The following is a 15,540-nucleotide window of genomic DNA, read 5'->3' as shown; positions in this document are numbered from 1 at the left end:
ATGTGTGCAAGGGATTTCACTGTGGGAAAACAAGAAAACAGACAAAACCATCAAAAACTATGTGAGAGGCATAGCATGTTTTAAAACATTTTCCTCATGTATAAAAGATGTAAAAGATTATATGATTGCAAGATGTTTCATGCTGAAGATATTTTCTTGTTTAAATAACCCCTGCTCTCTCAACTTAGTTCATATAAAACTTTCAAGATCACCGAAAATACAAAACTAGCATCGCGTTGCACTGTTAGCCATCTCAGCAGAGAAGACAAAGAAGTAAAGCACTGCAGATACTGAATCAATTTTCATTACTGAATGTGGCAATTTCTGTATGCTCTAAAGAGTATGAAGTCCATATAGACTTGGTATTGCTAATGCATGTTCTCTACCTTTTTGTGGAGCTGACACTTGACAACTGTCAAATTAGCACCTTTCCTCCGCATTAGTCTGGCATTTAATATATGGATATCTATATATTTAACGATTTCACTCTTGTTTTTTCTGACACATTTGTCAAATTCCTAGTGTTCACTTCCAAATGCAAGCTAATAGACTGTCCCAAGGCAAGCACTGTGGTCAGCCGTGCATCTGAAATTTATATGTGCTATTTTTGTAGTAGGAATGGAAATCTTGATAAAGTAAAAATGCTTGAGAATGCTTACCGAAAAGCTCAAAAATGCCATTTAAAAAAAATGTTGTACAAAAAGATTTTATAAATAACGGAGAGGTAAAGTGTGCATTTAAATTAGTATTTGTAAGAAGGCACTTAATAAGAGGTCTAACTTTCAGTAATGCTGCATACCTGATTCTTTCCATTGATGAGTCTTCCAAAGAAAATCAGGGCATTTAATGAAGTCTGAACCTAAGACCCACTCACTCTTAAATCCTGCATTTATAAAAAAGCCTAACCTACATTTTACTTTTTTCCCTGTGTTTCTGTCTCCTTCCCTTCACTTTTTTCTCCCTTCCTTTTTTTCCAGCATGAAAATACATTTTTTTTACAATGAACTTCATGTATTTCTTGTCTTCTTAACAGAGATCAACGTCAGGTTTTTTGTTAAATCGTATGAATTGCATTAGTTGACTTTTTTATTAGTAAACAGCTTTCTGAATCCACTGGCCATTCCCCCCCCCCCCTTTTTTTTTCTTTTCCATGCTTTGAATTGCTGAAATGGAAGCACAGCCAGTTTTCAGTCACATGTTTTGAGCCACAGGAAGAAAGGGAACTTGGTTGTCTAACTGTCCCTTGAGGAACACTTCTCATTCTTCCTAATGGAAGTAGCAGTTCTCAGACCTCGAGATTAGGAATTCAGTTTGGGCTGTTAGAGGTTCAGGGGGCTTGTGGACTAACTTTCAAATATTGCCTATGGTTCTCAGTTTGTTCCACTAAATTATCTCTGAAGAGTCACTTTTTTGGCTTTATATCGTGACTTTACATTACAGATATTTATACTACTTCTTAATTCCACCTTTTCTGTATCACTTACATTTGACTCCCCGAGTGTTATATTCTCCAATGTGAGTCAGTCTGTGAGATATTCAGAACAAGGAGTGCATGTTCACACATCTGCTAAAGCTTCATACACCTTGGGCAGGCACTCTGTAGGAATTAAGAAAATACATTTTCTAAAATGATGAAACATGACATTAATAGAGAAAATGTCAGTCACTAGTTATATTTTGTCAGATAAATATTATTTGCCATGGCAGAGTTCAATGCTTAATAATACATTGTTCTTGTCAGTACTGTTTAAAGTGCACATGATTCATACTAAACCTTTATCTTAGCTGATAGTGAAAGTAGGCACTTAGCATTTTCCTAAACCAAATCTCAGTTCAGAAGTTTAATACACTCCCATATTTACAGCAATAGAAAAGAATATTCTGCCTTCTCCAGAGATTTATTTATCTCAGTTGTATGGAAGAGGATTATGCTGCCATTGCTGCAGTTTTACAAGATCTACTGAAACATTATTTAACAATGCACACTGTGATAATGCTGGATTTGCATATACTGGAAAATGTTTCCTATTTAAATTCAGTTTAGAATTAAAAAGTATGTTCCTAGCAGAATGAAAACATAAGAGAGGCAATGTTGCTTGATATAAATATTAAGAAGCTTTGCAAAAATTCTGTTACTTGGAGATATGTGGTAGTAACGTTTTAGTAAAATATCGAATATTACATTTCCAACTTTTTGCTTTTTGTTTGTCTTCTAAAAGTTTTAAAAGGAAGATCTTATAAAACAGTGTTTTAAATTCTATTATGATATTGTTAATTTACATATATTTTAGCTATAAATATAAGAGTAAGTAAATTCTGATAGAAAAGGCATTTTCTCTAGGACTGTCTGAATCCCTTCTGAGATTTTTTTTGAGATTTGTCCAAACTCAGTTAAGTTTGCAGATGTTTGCAGATAGCCAATTTTGTCCAGATTTGCTTACTCCTTTGAGTAAGATGAGGTTTCAAAGGAGAAGTATAGCTTACAATCATTTTGTCCATTCTGTTTAGCAAGCTTCCAAACATTCCTCCTCTTACACAAATAAAAAGACTCAATAGCATGCTTTGGAAAAAGTGGCTATGGGAGATACAGTCTTGTAAAAATTATCTAACTTTAGGAATAATTTTTGGTCATGTTTTTCAAACCTTAACATTTTCTTATATTTGCAAATTCACGTCAATGTTAATTTACACAGCATAGGTAGAGCATCACCTCAAGTACTGTGTGCAGTTTGGGGCTCCACAATATAAGAAGCATACAAAAATATTAGAATGTGTCCAAAGGAGGGCAACAAAGATGGTTAAAGGACTAAAGGACATGCCTTAGGAGGAGCAGTTGAGGATACTTGGTTTGTTCAGCTTTGAGAAGAGGAGACTGAAGGGTGACCTCATTGCTGTCTACAACTTCTTCATGATAAGGAGTGGAGGGAGGTGCTGATCTCCTCTCTCTGGTGTTCAGTGATAGGATGTGAGGGAATGGCTTAAAGCTGCATCAGGTGCAGTTCAGATTGGGTCTTAGGAGAAGGTTCTTCACTAGGAGGGTGGTGAAGCACTGGAACACTCACTCTCCCAAAGAAAGTGGTCATGGCCCCAAGCCTGTCAGTGTTCAAGAAGCGTTTGGACAATGCTCTTAGATACATGGTTTAACTTTGAGGTTGCCCCGTGTGGAGTCAGGAGTTGGACTTAGTGATCCTTATGGGTCCCTTCCAACTGAGAATGTTCTATGATTCTATGGTTACTTTTGGCATAGAGTGAAATTTTATACACTGATCTAATCAGACTGCTACCACTCCTACTGTATAAAAATGATGAAGGTAAGGAAGTGTGATATCTTAGACTGTGAGTTTGAAAGTGTTTTGAATACTTACACTGATATGCTGATGTTTAAAAAAATTATCAAGTCCTTCAGTAGGGTAAGCTTGTATGCAACTTTTGCTGTTAAGAACTTGAGCATTTAGTTTAGTTAGTCATCTAGCATAATGCACATTACTGCTCCAACTGAATACATGTCCAGATTCAGATATATATATGTATGTCCATATTTTTCAGGGAATTAGGGATTGCTGTGATGTGAGTATTTTTAAGACTGACACATCAGGCCAGTTTTAAACATTAAAACAAAACTTTACTTAACTCATTCATTAACAGCACACTTCATGCTAATGTTCATTTTTACACATTATTGATCATCAGCACTAAGTATACAAAACTATTAGTATTCATACTTACACTTAGTCTGCTTGTCTTCCTTCTTCTCCATCTTTCCTCCTTGTGCTTGATGGTTTTGTGCTGGTTTGGGTCTACATCTGGCTGGTGACTGGTGACCAGCGGTGTTCCTCAGGCTTCAATTCTGGGGCCAGTTCTGTTCAATATATTTATCAACGATCTGGGTGCAGGAGTTGAATGCACGATTAGCAAGTTTGCTGATGATATCAAACTGGGAGGTGCTGTTGACTCTCTTGAGGGACAAGATGCCTTGCAGAGGGATCTAGATAGATTGGAGCATTGGGCTATGATTAATGGGATGAAATTTAACAAGTCAAAATGCCGATTCTGCACCTAGGACGGAGTAATGCCGGGCACAAGTATAAACTGGGAGAGGAGTGGCTGGTGAGGAGCCCTGCAGAAAGGGATCTGGGGGTGCTGGTTGACAGCAGCCTCAACATGAGCGAGCAGTGTGTGCCCTGGGAGCCAAGAGGGCAAACCCCATCCTGGGGGGCATCAAACACAGGATAACCAGCCGGTCAAAAGACTTTGGGTTTGTGTAGTTTGGAGAAAAGGAGGCTGAGGGGCAACCTCATGGCTCTCTACAGCTTCCTGAGGAGGGGAAATGGAGAGGGAGATGCTGATTCCTGGGATCCAGTGACAGGATGCGTGGGAATGGTTCAAAGCTGTGCCAGGGGAGGTTTAGACTGGACATTAGGAAGCATTTCTTTACCAAGAGGGTGGTCGGACACTGGAACAGGTTTCCTAGAGAGGTGGTCAATGCCCCAAGCCTGTCAGTGTTTAAGAGGCATTTGGACAATGCCCTTAATGTGCTTTAGCTTTTGGTCAGCCCTGAAGTGGTCAGGCAGTTGGACTAGATGATCATTGTACGTCCCTTCCAACTGAAATAGTCTATTCTATTCTATTCTATTCTATTCTATTCTATTCTAGTCTAATTTACAATCTTGATTTTAATTCAGGTGATGTTGCACAACATTCTGTTAGTCCAAGTAAATATTAACACTAGTTTTAATCATTTTTTTTGTCTTCTTCCCTGCATGAAATATTTGTCCTGCTCCCAAAAGGGAGATTCTATCATGCTTGTCTTATTTTTGATTTTGCCATTCATCTTTCTTGTGTATTCAGCAGGTTGCCTGTTTGCAGTCCTTTGCTCTTACTTTGTCCTGTCTAGCATCATTTCGGTATCTCCTATGTCCACTGTTTGCCCCTTTGGTAGTCACATTGCTCACATACTTACGTGAAATGCATGCACATTGCGTCTGCTATGTATTCACAGAGTCGCAAAAGACTTATATACTGTTGCTGGTTACACTATTTTAGTTAGACTACTTTTGGGTTCAGGGCAAAGGATATTAATTATATCCTGATTTATTTTTTATAATTTATAATTTATAGGTGTCACAGGCTTCTGCTTTGGCTACATTATGTTATTTTGGCTGTTTAGAGATTGAACACTAAGTTCAACTAGTCATCTAGGATCCCCTTTTCACCTATGACACCTCAAGGAAGTGATTCATCCCATCAAAAAATGGATTTTAGGTGAATGGGTGAATTATCCTCCAGAACTGCCATGAACACAGGACACTCAGTGACTAATATAGGTTAGACAGCTCCCGTCAGGTGAGAGGAATCCCGTCTCTATGGCACTGTCAGCCTTTCCACTGGCAAGCTGCTTACACCTGCAGCCAGTTTTCTAGCAGTTCTTATACTAAAGCTAAGTAGGGGAGAGGTGGATATTTATGCACGCACAAAATTGAAAACTTGTATTGGCATTGTTGCATTTTAGGTGAACTCAATATAATTTGCTAACAGAAACAAATTCTAGATTCCTTTCTATATTATCACTTTCCTGGTTATTCTCTGGAAGTATTTATTTCTGTTTTTCAGAGGAAATGTAATGCACTTTTAAGACTGGATCCACATTTTCTTGTATTTGGCCAATTTTCCTAGATTATGCAGGGTTCTGAACTAGCCGTTTGCCCTTGCAAAACTTAACTGAACTCATTCAGTTAATACTGTTTGCAGTCTCAGTCATGGTTAACCTTTTCTATAATTGCAAACATCAAAGGTCAGGAACAAATACCTTATCCTGAGTCTGGTTAAACCACTGCTGCGGTTTAACAAATATTACAAAATAATAACTGAAGCCTACATCATATGGAATGAATACGCTTGATCTCCACTTGTCTGTGTTTTCTCCCTTTGTCAAGTCAGAGCTTCTCATCTTTCAGTGCAAAATACTCTGTACTATTTCTGCTCTTGCTGCATGCCGCATGCTGCTGAGCTTTAGCTACCTCTGTTTTTCACAGTTGTGCAGCTCCAGTGTTTGATTTCATTCCTTCCTCTGTACTGCTATGCCTTCTTTTCTACCTTGGGATCTCTTTTCACTCAGGCAAAATCTTTGCCTTGTCTGTTCAGACTCCTAATCAAATTATGTTGTTTTATGCTCAGCCTTACAAAAACACCATCTGTTTTTTTAACTAGGAAAGAATGAAACAGAAAACAAAAAATTAAGATGATGGCATCGTTTATAAACTCTACACATCTTCTATGCTTTGTAAAACTTAAAACTACTGATATTAGGCATGAATTCTAATACCAATGTGTAGTTTGGAACACAAAACTTTGGTTCAAGGCCTCTGCCGTCTTTTATAAGCAGCGACCACACTTGGGAATTCTTTATAATCAATAAAGCACAAAGTAGTTTGAGAGCTGATTTTAAACATGACTCTTCATGCTTTCAGATGTGCTGTGACCTGAGGTTGGAGCTGGAATTTGGGGCATCTCAGTACTCCTGGTCTCCCGATCATCCAGTGTGGGAAGTGTTGCTGTTTCCTTGAGGTCTATATACCCATGGCCATAAGAGTGGGCTTTTGCTTATCTTAGAAGTGCCTTGAAATAGTAGGTTGGAAAGTGCCCAGATCTCCCAGCTGAGACATAAGACTCAAAATTATCTTTCAGTCCCTTGAGTTGACCCCTGTCATTTGGCATGGGATTGATAGTAGTGTGGGGACACAGAAGCAGCTTTTTCTTAACTAACTAGGATTTATTAGTAACAATTTGTCAGTTTTTACTCTTAGCACCACAGCAGCCAAAATACAGAGACGTGCATGAATCCTGCTCTTACTGTGCTTAGGATTTCCCAGTAATTTTTTAAGTGCTCTCCATTTCTCCACTGTATGCAGACGCTTTTTTCAGCCTGTGCCTGCCAGTTGCGGCTGACAACTTCCCCTTTCTCTTTGAAGGGCAGACCTTTTAAAAGATCAGATATCCTTTGATCCCAGGTTTGATAATCTTCCATATTCTCAGCAGTCAGCTGAGGGGCTCCTTCTTGGTTAGAATCTTAGCTGATATTTTGGAGGAATATTCTGATCCTGGACATGATTTATTTTTGCTGAATAATTGTTGTTATTTATTAAGGAATAATTATAAAAATACATAAATGATATACAAACAAGCAATTAGAGAAGACGTTATTGCAAAGGAAGGATTATAAATGTAAATAGCAGTCAGTGGTTGTACAAGGCAGAGTTCCTCAGTTCTCCACAAGAATTTCACCGAGGTTCCCAGCAGCAGAAGCTGGAGGACCATTGTGCGGAAGCCTCTCCTGGCTCCATTAGCACCCTCCCCTACTGGGATGTGCTGCCATCCAATAATACAGTTTGTCTGTGATTTTTCAGACAGCTTTCAAGTCATGTTTTCAAGACAATTTGAAATAGTTTTAGTGTGATGCTGTTCTCATGCTTTACGAACATCTTAGAGCTAGCTCTTTCACTTTATCCATACACTTTTAATTCTGTCAGATTACGTTTATGTCATTGCTGGACTATGTGCTGTAAAAATACAAAGAAAATCATTGTCCTCTTCAAGAAACTTTCTGTTTAATTGATTATAAAAGAAATACACTTCTGTATCATATACTGGGATAAATTTATCCAAATCTCCATAAATAGCTATCCAGAATCCCAGAAAACTTAACGTCATTGATGCATTCCTCTGAAGAGTGTTCAAATACTCTACATGCTGTGGTCACCGAAAATGATCCTTATTCTTTAGAAATAAGTACATTCATACCCATTACACATTAAAAATATACTAACTTGCAGCCATCTATTCTTTAGCTTCTATTCCCCACAGCGGACTTTTTTCAAATATTTCTGTGCCAGTCTGTTTCCTGCTGGGAAACCTTTTATTCTGATTACAATTCCTTGAAAATTGCTTGAAGAAGCTGACCTCTCTGTTTGGAAGAAGAAATGCTGTCATAGCCTCATTAGTCCTCATAAGAAATATGAACAATGTATTAGCAATGATTATTTAACAGGAAATGGGACTTTCATATTTTCTATATAATACATTTTGAAAAGTTTATGTTTGGGGGAGGAGGATGGATAGACAGTCAGCAGATTAATTGTGTAAGTAGCTTTTTTAGAAATAGGCAATCTCCAAAGAACAGAAAAATATCAGCTGCAAGATAATCTTGAAAAAGCAGTGAGTATGTACTGAGTAGAATGCTTTTAGAAAGAATTTGAAGGGGATCTGTATTCATTTAGGAGCAGAATTTTACAACCCTTGCTGGTGTAGCACTGTCCTGGTTTTGGCCAAGATAGAGTTAATTTTCTTTCTAGTAGCTGGTATAGTGCTGTGTTTTGGATTCAGTATGAGAAGAATGTTGATAACACACTGATGTTTTCAGCTGTTGCTAAGCAGTGTTTAGACTAAGTCAAGGATTTTTCAGCTTCTCATGCCCAGCCAGCAAGAAGGCTGGAGGGGCACAAGAACTCGGGAGGGGACACAGCTGGGAGAGCTGACCCAAACTGGCCAAAGGGGCCAGTATTCCATACCATGTGACGTCATGTCCAGTATATAAACTGGGGGGGAGCTGGCTGGAGGGGGCAGATCGCTGCTTAGGAGCTAACTGGGCATCGGTCGGCGAGTGGTGAGCAATTGCATTGTGCATCACCTGTTCTGTATATTCCAATCCTTTTACTGTTATTGTTATTATTATTATTAGTTTCTTCCTTTCTGTTCTATAAAACTGTTCTTATCTCAACCCACTAGTTTTACCTATTTCCTTCTGATTGTCTCCGCCATCCCACTGGGTGCGGGGGGATTGAGTGAGCGGCTGCGTGGTGCTTAGTTGCTGGCTGGGGTTAAACCACGACAAGGACTGTCAGTAATTTTTTACACTTTCCCTTACTGATTTCTGAAGTGTAGCTGGGGATAAAGTTGTATGGGTTGGAAGACTGCATGTTTGTTGAATAGCCATCTGTTACAGTATCCCTTGGGGATAGTACATCAAAAGGAGATTTCAAAATGGAAATGCTATTTGACCATTGAAGTGATGTCTTAGTTCACAGAAAGACTGAAATCATGACATAAGAAAATGTGAATTGTTCCTCCTTTTCTCTGAGCTGTTAGTTTTGTAGCCCTATGCTCACAGATTAAATGTCAACAGTGTAAACTATGATCCTGCCTATCCAGGTAGCCAAAATTTCCAAAATGTGTGTATCCCAAAATGCCAAGCAGTCTTCTTTGCCAGATCCCAAAATGCACTCTGCTCAGCTCTAAAATCATCAACTTCTCTTCCATTTTTCTTACAGTGCCCTACTGTGTCTTTGATATGAAAACCTTAGCACCCTGGAAACTGAGCTAGAGTCAAATTAATTTAATAAAATAAATAATGTACATAGTACAGAACTGATTGCATTAGCTAGTTTCATATTTAATTCATAAAACTTGCCATGTTTTAATTTACTTGGTGCTGCTACTGCTGCTGCAGAATTTACATTCTTCTTCACCACAGGTTTGCTGGAGAAAAACAATTTTAAGTGATAGAATACAAAATAGTAGGAAAAGATAAAGGATTAAATGTGGAAGTGAGTTAAATGGTGTCACTGTGTGGAAAACAGATGAAGTACTGCTGTCTACTAGAAAAATGTAGTGCTCTATCAAGAGTTTTGGGAGTTTTATGATAGATAAAATTAAGATTGGTCTTGTCCAAAACCATGTTATTGTTATTATTGTTATTGTCCTTACAATAATAGCACCAAAGGTGTAAGAAGCCCTTCACAGACAGACATAGTAAGGCCATGATCTGCTCCAGGTTTATGACAGGTGCCCCTTCATTATAGCGGTGGGCAGTGGACCCATGGGCAAGGATGCAAGTGTGCATCTGTGTGCACTGCGGTGCAGACCTGGACTTCATCAACTCGTAGGGGACACCAGAATTAGGCCTGGGCCAGGAGCCATGCTGACTCTCTGCTCAGAATTTTGGCAGCTCATTGCACCGCATGCTTTTCTGAATTTATTTTTTTAGATTAAGTTGATAAAATGAACCCCTTTGAGATCTCTTTTCCTAGTTGTCTTAGAGGACTTGCAATGACTTGGAACAATATGTTTGCTGGTTTCCATCTGTGATTAAAGTTATGTTTAAATGAGGCAGCATATGTAGGTCTTATGCTGGCTTTTGTATTTTTGGGTTTGCCAGTTCCCTGAGTGCACTTGCTGGCCCAGAGCACCCTCACCAGGACCCCCCACTCACGCTGCTGCCTTCCTTGGCTTCCAGCTTGCCTGCCCTTTGGAAGCAGCCAACCTCTCCGTTCCCTCACGGAGCTGTCTCACCTTTCTTAAAGAAGCAGTTTTATTCCTACCTGCCTTAAAAAATAACATGTAACTTACAGAAACAGAAAATACTGGTAGAAGGATTTTCAGAGAAAGTTTCAATCTGACTCAGCCCTCCTGATTTAGATTTTCTAGTTTCTGGCTGCAGAATCCAATTAAGACGTCTTAAGCTCAGTGTCCTGCTTTGGCCAGGAGTTTTAGTTTGCAGGACAAACATAATGATTTTCAGTTGTAGTTTTTTTCCCCCGACTGTCTCGGTTAAAGCTGCCTTCCCTTAAGCACTGCACAGAACCTCAGCTACGGGGCTGCATGACAATGAAATGGCTCACAGAAAGTTTTTCCTCTGTTTAAAAAACATAGTTAAAAATTGTAAATGAATGAATATGCAATGCAATATATTCTCTTCTGTTGATCTCTGCCAGTTTAGCAGAAATTTTGTGTGTCTTTCTATTTTTTTGTGTTTTGTTTGTGTACATCTAGGCGAACAGTGCTTCATGTAGTGGTTCTACTCTTGGTTGTCCATAGTAGCACCAGAGAGGTAGGCTGGGCAGACGATGGGGATGGAACAAAGGGAGGGGAGCAAGAGTGGGAAAAAGGAAAAAGACAAGAGTAAGTGACCTGTGATAGTCACCTCTGTGAGCTGAGTACAGTTTAACCTGACCCTCTTCTTTTGCTGGATGCCTTTGCTTGAGTCTCCTATCCGACTGCATTCCTCATGTTGTTATAACTCTTTACTCTGAGAGGGGAAAGAACTGTATGTCTCGTTTAGCGAAAGCCATCTAACTGGCAGTCTTCACTCCCTACCCTTGGGGCCTTCCTGTATCCTTTCCGTCATATACCGCCATTGCTGTCCCATGGCCTGTGAACCTGAACTCAGATTTCCCAGTTGGTGAGATCATGCTGTTCCTCACCATCTGGCAAGCCAGTATTTTCATCCAAAAAGGTTTGGATTAGTAGTGTAAAGGAGCTAATTATGTTCAGTGAGTGTTTCATGACATGCTATTATACCCAAACAAACAAGAAATTAATTGTGGAAATGTTTTCTCCAGCAAGTCCCTATTCAACTGATTCAAAGATGTAGGAGAATGTGCATAAAGAGTGGCTTGAAAAGCATTGAAAAGACTATTTAGCACATACAGCATAACTGATTTCTCTGTATGTCCTGAATTACAATCCTTTTGGGTTTATAGATGGGCAAGTACTCATAATATCTTGGGTACGGTTCATTTACAGAGGTTTTCACAGCAAGTGCTTTAACATAGTCCTGTAGCAGTAAAGTTTCAGTTTTGGCTGTGAGGTTTCATAGTGAGTTTCCCAGGCAAAACAGTTCATTTGCTATTTTTGTAAATACTCTACGCAAATGCTTGTTTGCTCTATAAATTTTTATTTTTCTTTCTTTTCAAACACAACTACACAAAGATAATGTGTTCTTTTAGAAAACACCACAGATAAAATTGCATATTGCAAAACAGAATTTATATTTGTGAGTCAAAGTTTATTACTTCTTTGAGCTGAAGTTACTGTTCGTGTTACTATTTATAGTATTTTGTTTCTGATAAGTTCCTTTTTTTTCTTCCCAACCAATATGTAGTTCTCTTTAAAAAGTTGAGATGTAGGTACATAATTCTGCTTCGAATCTGTGATACCAAAAAAGCACAGAAATGCAGGACTGTTTGAAAGCTCAGTGACAACCTAGGCCGCTGCCTGCACAGAAACAGGACCAAGTATACCCAGACCTCCTTGAACGCCTGTCTAACCTGCTCTGTGAAGGAGATCTAACAATTTCCTTGTCTTTTCAAGTCCTTCACTATTTTTAGAGTTACCTTTTCTGCACAAACCAAGATCATCTTCGTTGCAGTCATCTGATTTCTTCTAGTCCTTCCTCTAGTGGAGATGGAGAAGAGTTAGTCATTGCCTTTTTGTGTGTGATTTTACTTACTAAAAGTCAGTTGCTATATTTCCCTCAGATTTCTTTTTTCTAAATTTAAAAACCACAATTCCTTCAAGACTTTCTCATAAGTCCTGAAGAAATTATCATTTGTGGTCATCTACTCTATACTTCCTTCCCAACTAATGTGCTTCTTTCTTAGCGTCACACGTAACAGTGCACATTTCTCCAGGGGAAGCCTCATGAGTGCTGCATAGAGAGAAATTACTGGCTTCTGTGTGTCACACACAATTCCATTTTTAAACCAGACAAGAACTGAGGTGTGCTGTTTTGCAAGTGTTACAGTGTTAACTTGTCATTGACTGCCACCCTCAGACCCCTTTTTTGGGGATTTTGATGATTTTCTCTTGCATAGTCAACTTTAATGTGCATGTCCTGTGCACATTAAAGACTTGTCTATCATTTAAGTTCAGACTATGCAGGAAAGGTTTCTGATGAATATGGAGGAAATACTTGTATTGCAGATGAAAATACAGGGTTTTCCCATTTTACCTGATATTTTCATGGGCTACATCTGAAACATGAATGAGAGGACTGCACTCCAATTATATTAGAACTTTATTGTATTCATTTATTTATTCTAAATTAGCAAAGCGCAAGAGAAATTGAAATGTTCTGTACCTTTTGTATTTAATTTTAAACACAGTTTAACTGTTTATTTAAGATAAACCTGATAACCTAGTGTTAAACCTTGTGCTTCTCAAACTTGTTTCAACTGTCAGAGCACTTTCATGTGCCGTTATTGCTCACCTGTTTTCAAATGATTGTGGGAGAAGCTAATGCACCCTGTGTTTGTTTAAATGTGGTGAGAAAGATTAGTATACAAATAGTAAACAATATTAATTATTTAATTAAGATTGTTGAAATAAACAGATGATAGCTGTGACCAACTGATATTTAAGCCAAGCCTTCTACCCTCCTTCTTTTGGCATCTAAGCAATACTCACGCAGTGATTCCACATCGAAGGGTGTGGAAGGGTTCTTTGCTTTGGGCTCTTGATGGAGGAGATAACAGGGCTGGCAGGAGTCTGGCCGTGACTGCCTGAGACCATGCCCAGTTCTGCATAAGCTGAAGTGGCTGAAGAGCTACTTCAAAGTAGCGTCCTAATTCTAAATGACCTTTCAGTGTTCAGTAGCAAAGTAAATACCTGATTAGTGCAGGAAGAACTATAACAGAATGGGGAGCCATGAGAACATAACTGTATTTTTTGTAGTCTGACCTTCAGACAATAGTTTATAGCTGTAATAGAAGAGGTAGTCAGCACTGTACTCTGCAGTCTGGCAAGGTATTCCACACAAATAGCAGATGCTAATGGTTATATTGCAACTTTGTATTTAGAAGGATGACACTGGAATTTACAATCAGCTTGAATAACGTCTAATGGGAGAAAGTACTGTTTCTACTCCTAAATAACAGCAAAACAAAATGAGGATCTTAAGGTCTTCCTGACTTACGAAGCCAACTGGGGTATGAGATGCATACTTTTTCTCCCACTGTAGGACCTACCTGTAGTTTTCACCAGAAGACTGCACCAGAGTAGAAAGAAAGCAGCAACAATGCACTGAAGCTGGGGCATATGTCTTGTGATAGCATATTTCCTGACAGCCTCAAATGCCATAAGCCCTCTTCTGTCATGCAGTTTGGCATAACTGGGGCATATTGCCACACATTCCAATGTGCAGATGTGTCTGTCATGGGCCCATGTTTGCAAAGCATCTAATTCTGTGAGTCTAATGACTTGTGAGGCCTGAGCAAAACAAAAACAAGACAGAAGAAACCATAACCAAATTGCGACCCACCTTACTGCACTAATTAGTACCATGTAGCAAGGTCTAACACGCAGTTTCTCAGACTGCCAAACCACAGTGGTGCCTTAAACAGAATAACAGAACAGTGACAGCTAGCAAACCCAGAATATCTGTGAGTTTCTGTTGCTATGCAAAGAAGTATAAAAAGACAAAGAATTCATGAATCAATTACAGTTTAGGTTCCTAAGTGTGTTACAGGCATATATGACTGTTTGGAAATCTAGCACTGTAAGATAAAATAGGTTATCTTTTTTTTTCTCTTCTTATCCTAAAAGTACCTTTTACTGCAAGAATATCTGTTATTCCCTGTTGTGAAGAAGAAGTCAGTGCTATATGTTCTTTAAAACAGGAGGTTTTATGTATCAAATTAGCTTGGAAATATATTTTAAAACCCACAGAAGTAGTATCTCTAGCACAGACTTCACAGTTTAAAAAGGTTGAGGAGGAGATGAAATACTATATAGTGATAGTATAATACTTGGTCTCAAAAGTACCATCAGAAACTTCTTTGCTGACAAATCTCCACAGCCCTATTGAGGTCTGTGCTTCACATTTATCTTGTCATTATCTCTACCTGAAGTAAGAATTTGGGTTGAATGACAGAAAAATATCCAGGTTTTATAGAATATTGCAACTTAACAAAAGGAGGAAAGTATATAACACGGGAGACAAAAACCCAAGTCTTGGAATTTACTAGATTTGTTGGTGTGCTTCCAAAGGGAACAAGAGGTTGCCCAGGGAAGTTGTGGAGTCTTCATCCCTGGAGATACCCAAAAACCATCTTGACAGAGTCCTGGGCAACCGGCTCTAGGTGGCCCTGCTTGAGCAGGGGGATTGGCCCAGATGACCTCCAGAGGTGCCTTCCAACCTCAGCCCTTCTGTGATTCTGTGATCACCTCCCTTGACATGCTGGCAATACTTTGTTTAATGCAGCCCAGGTTACCAATGAGCGAATGGAATGAACTGAACCTGATATGATGTAATGAAGTGAACCCAATAAAAACTGAAAGAGCTACTAAGTGAAAAAAGTACTGAGAAATTATCTGAAGGTTGTTATCAGAAATATTAACATTCTGCGATAGAAATGCAAAATTCATGCCCCTACAGTTCAATTTTGCCTTTGTTAAGCTTAGGAGATTTTAGCTGGGTGTCCAAATTGATTTAAAATGCGAAGTCTTTGTTGGCCAGTAGCTTTTTCAATTTGCTTTGTTTTTATATGATGACATACCTGCACTTTATTATCAATGAATTCCTTGAAATAAATGTGATCATGTCACAGGAAGTGAGTGAATCGCTCAGTCCTGTTGAATTCTAGTCTTGTCAACACTCCCAGTAGCATTCACTGGCCGGACTGCTGTTGCCTGCAGCCAGTCTCAAAGAATAGTTCTTCATATTTTTTCTGGTAAATACTGTACAGTGCTCTTTTTATGGATCTGTCG

The 15,540-nt window shown here is 38.8% G+C and overlaps 1 protein-coding gene across 4 annotated transcripts in view; it reads left to right on the top strand.

The window, feature by feature from the left end:
* Nucleotides 1–15,540, top strand: part of IMMP2L (inner mitochondrial membrane peptidase subunit 2) — a 480,207-nt gene that overhangs the window by 395,985 nt on the left and 68,682 nt on the right. The gene's annotated exons all lie outside the window — the stretch shown is intronic.

Source organism: Harpia harpyja, chromosome 6 (genome assembly GCF_026419915.1).
Source record: "Harpia harpyja isolate bHarHar1 chromosome 6, bHarHar1 primary haplotype, whole genome shotgun sequence".
Lineage (NCBI taxonomy): Eukaryota > Metazoa > Chordata > Aves > Accipitriformes > Accipitridae > Harpia > Harpia harpyja.
The sequence above is the reverse complement of the archived record's forward strand: the minus strand, read 5'-3'. Positions and strand labels throughout refer to the sequence as shown.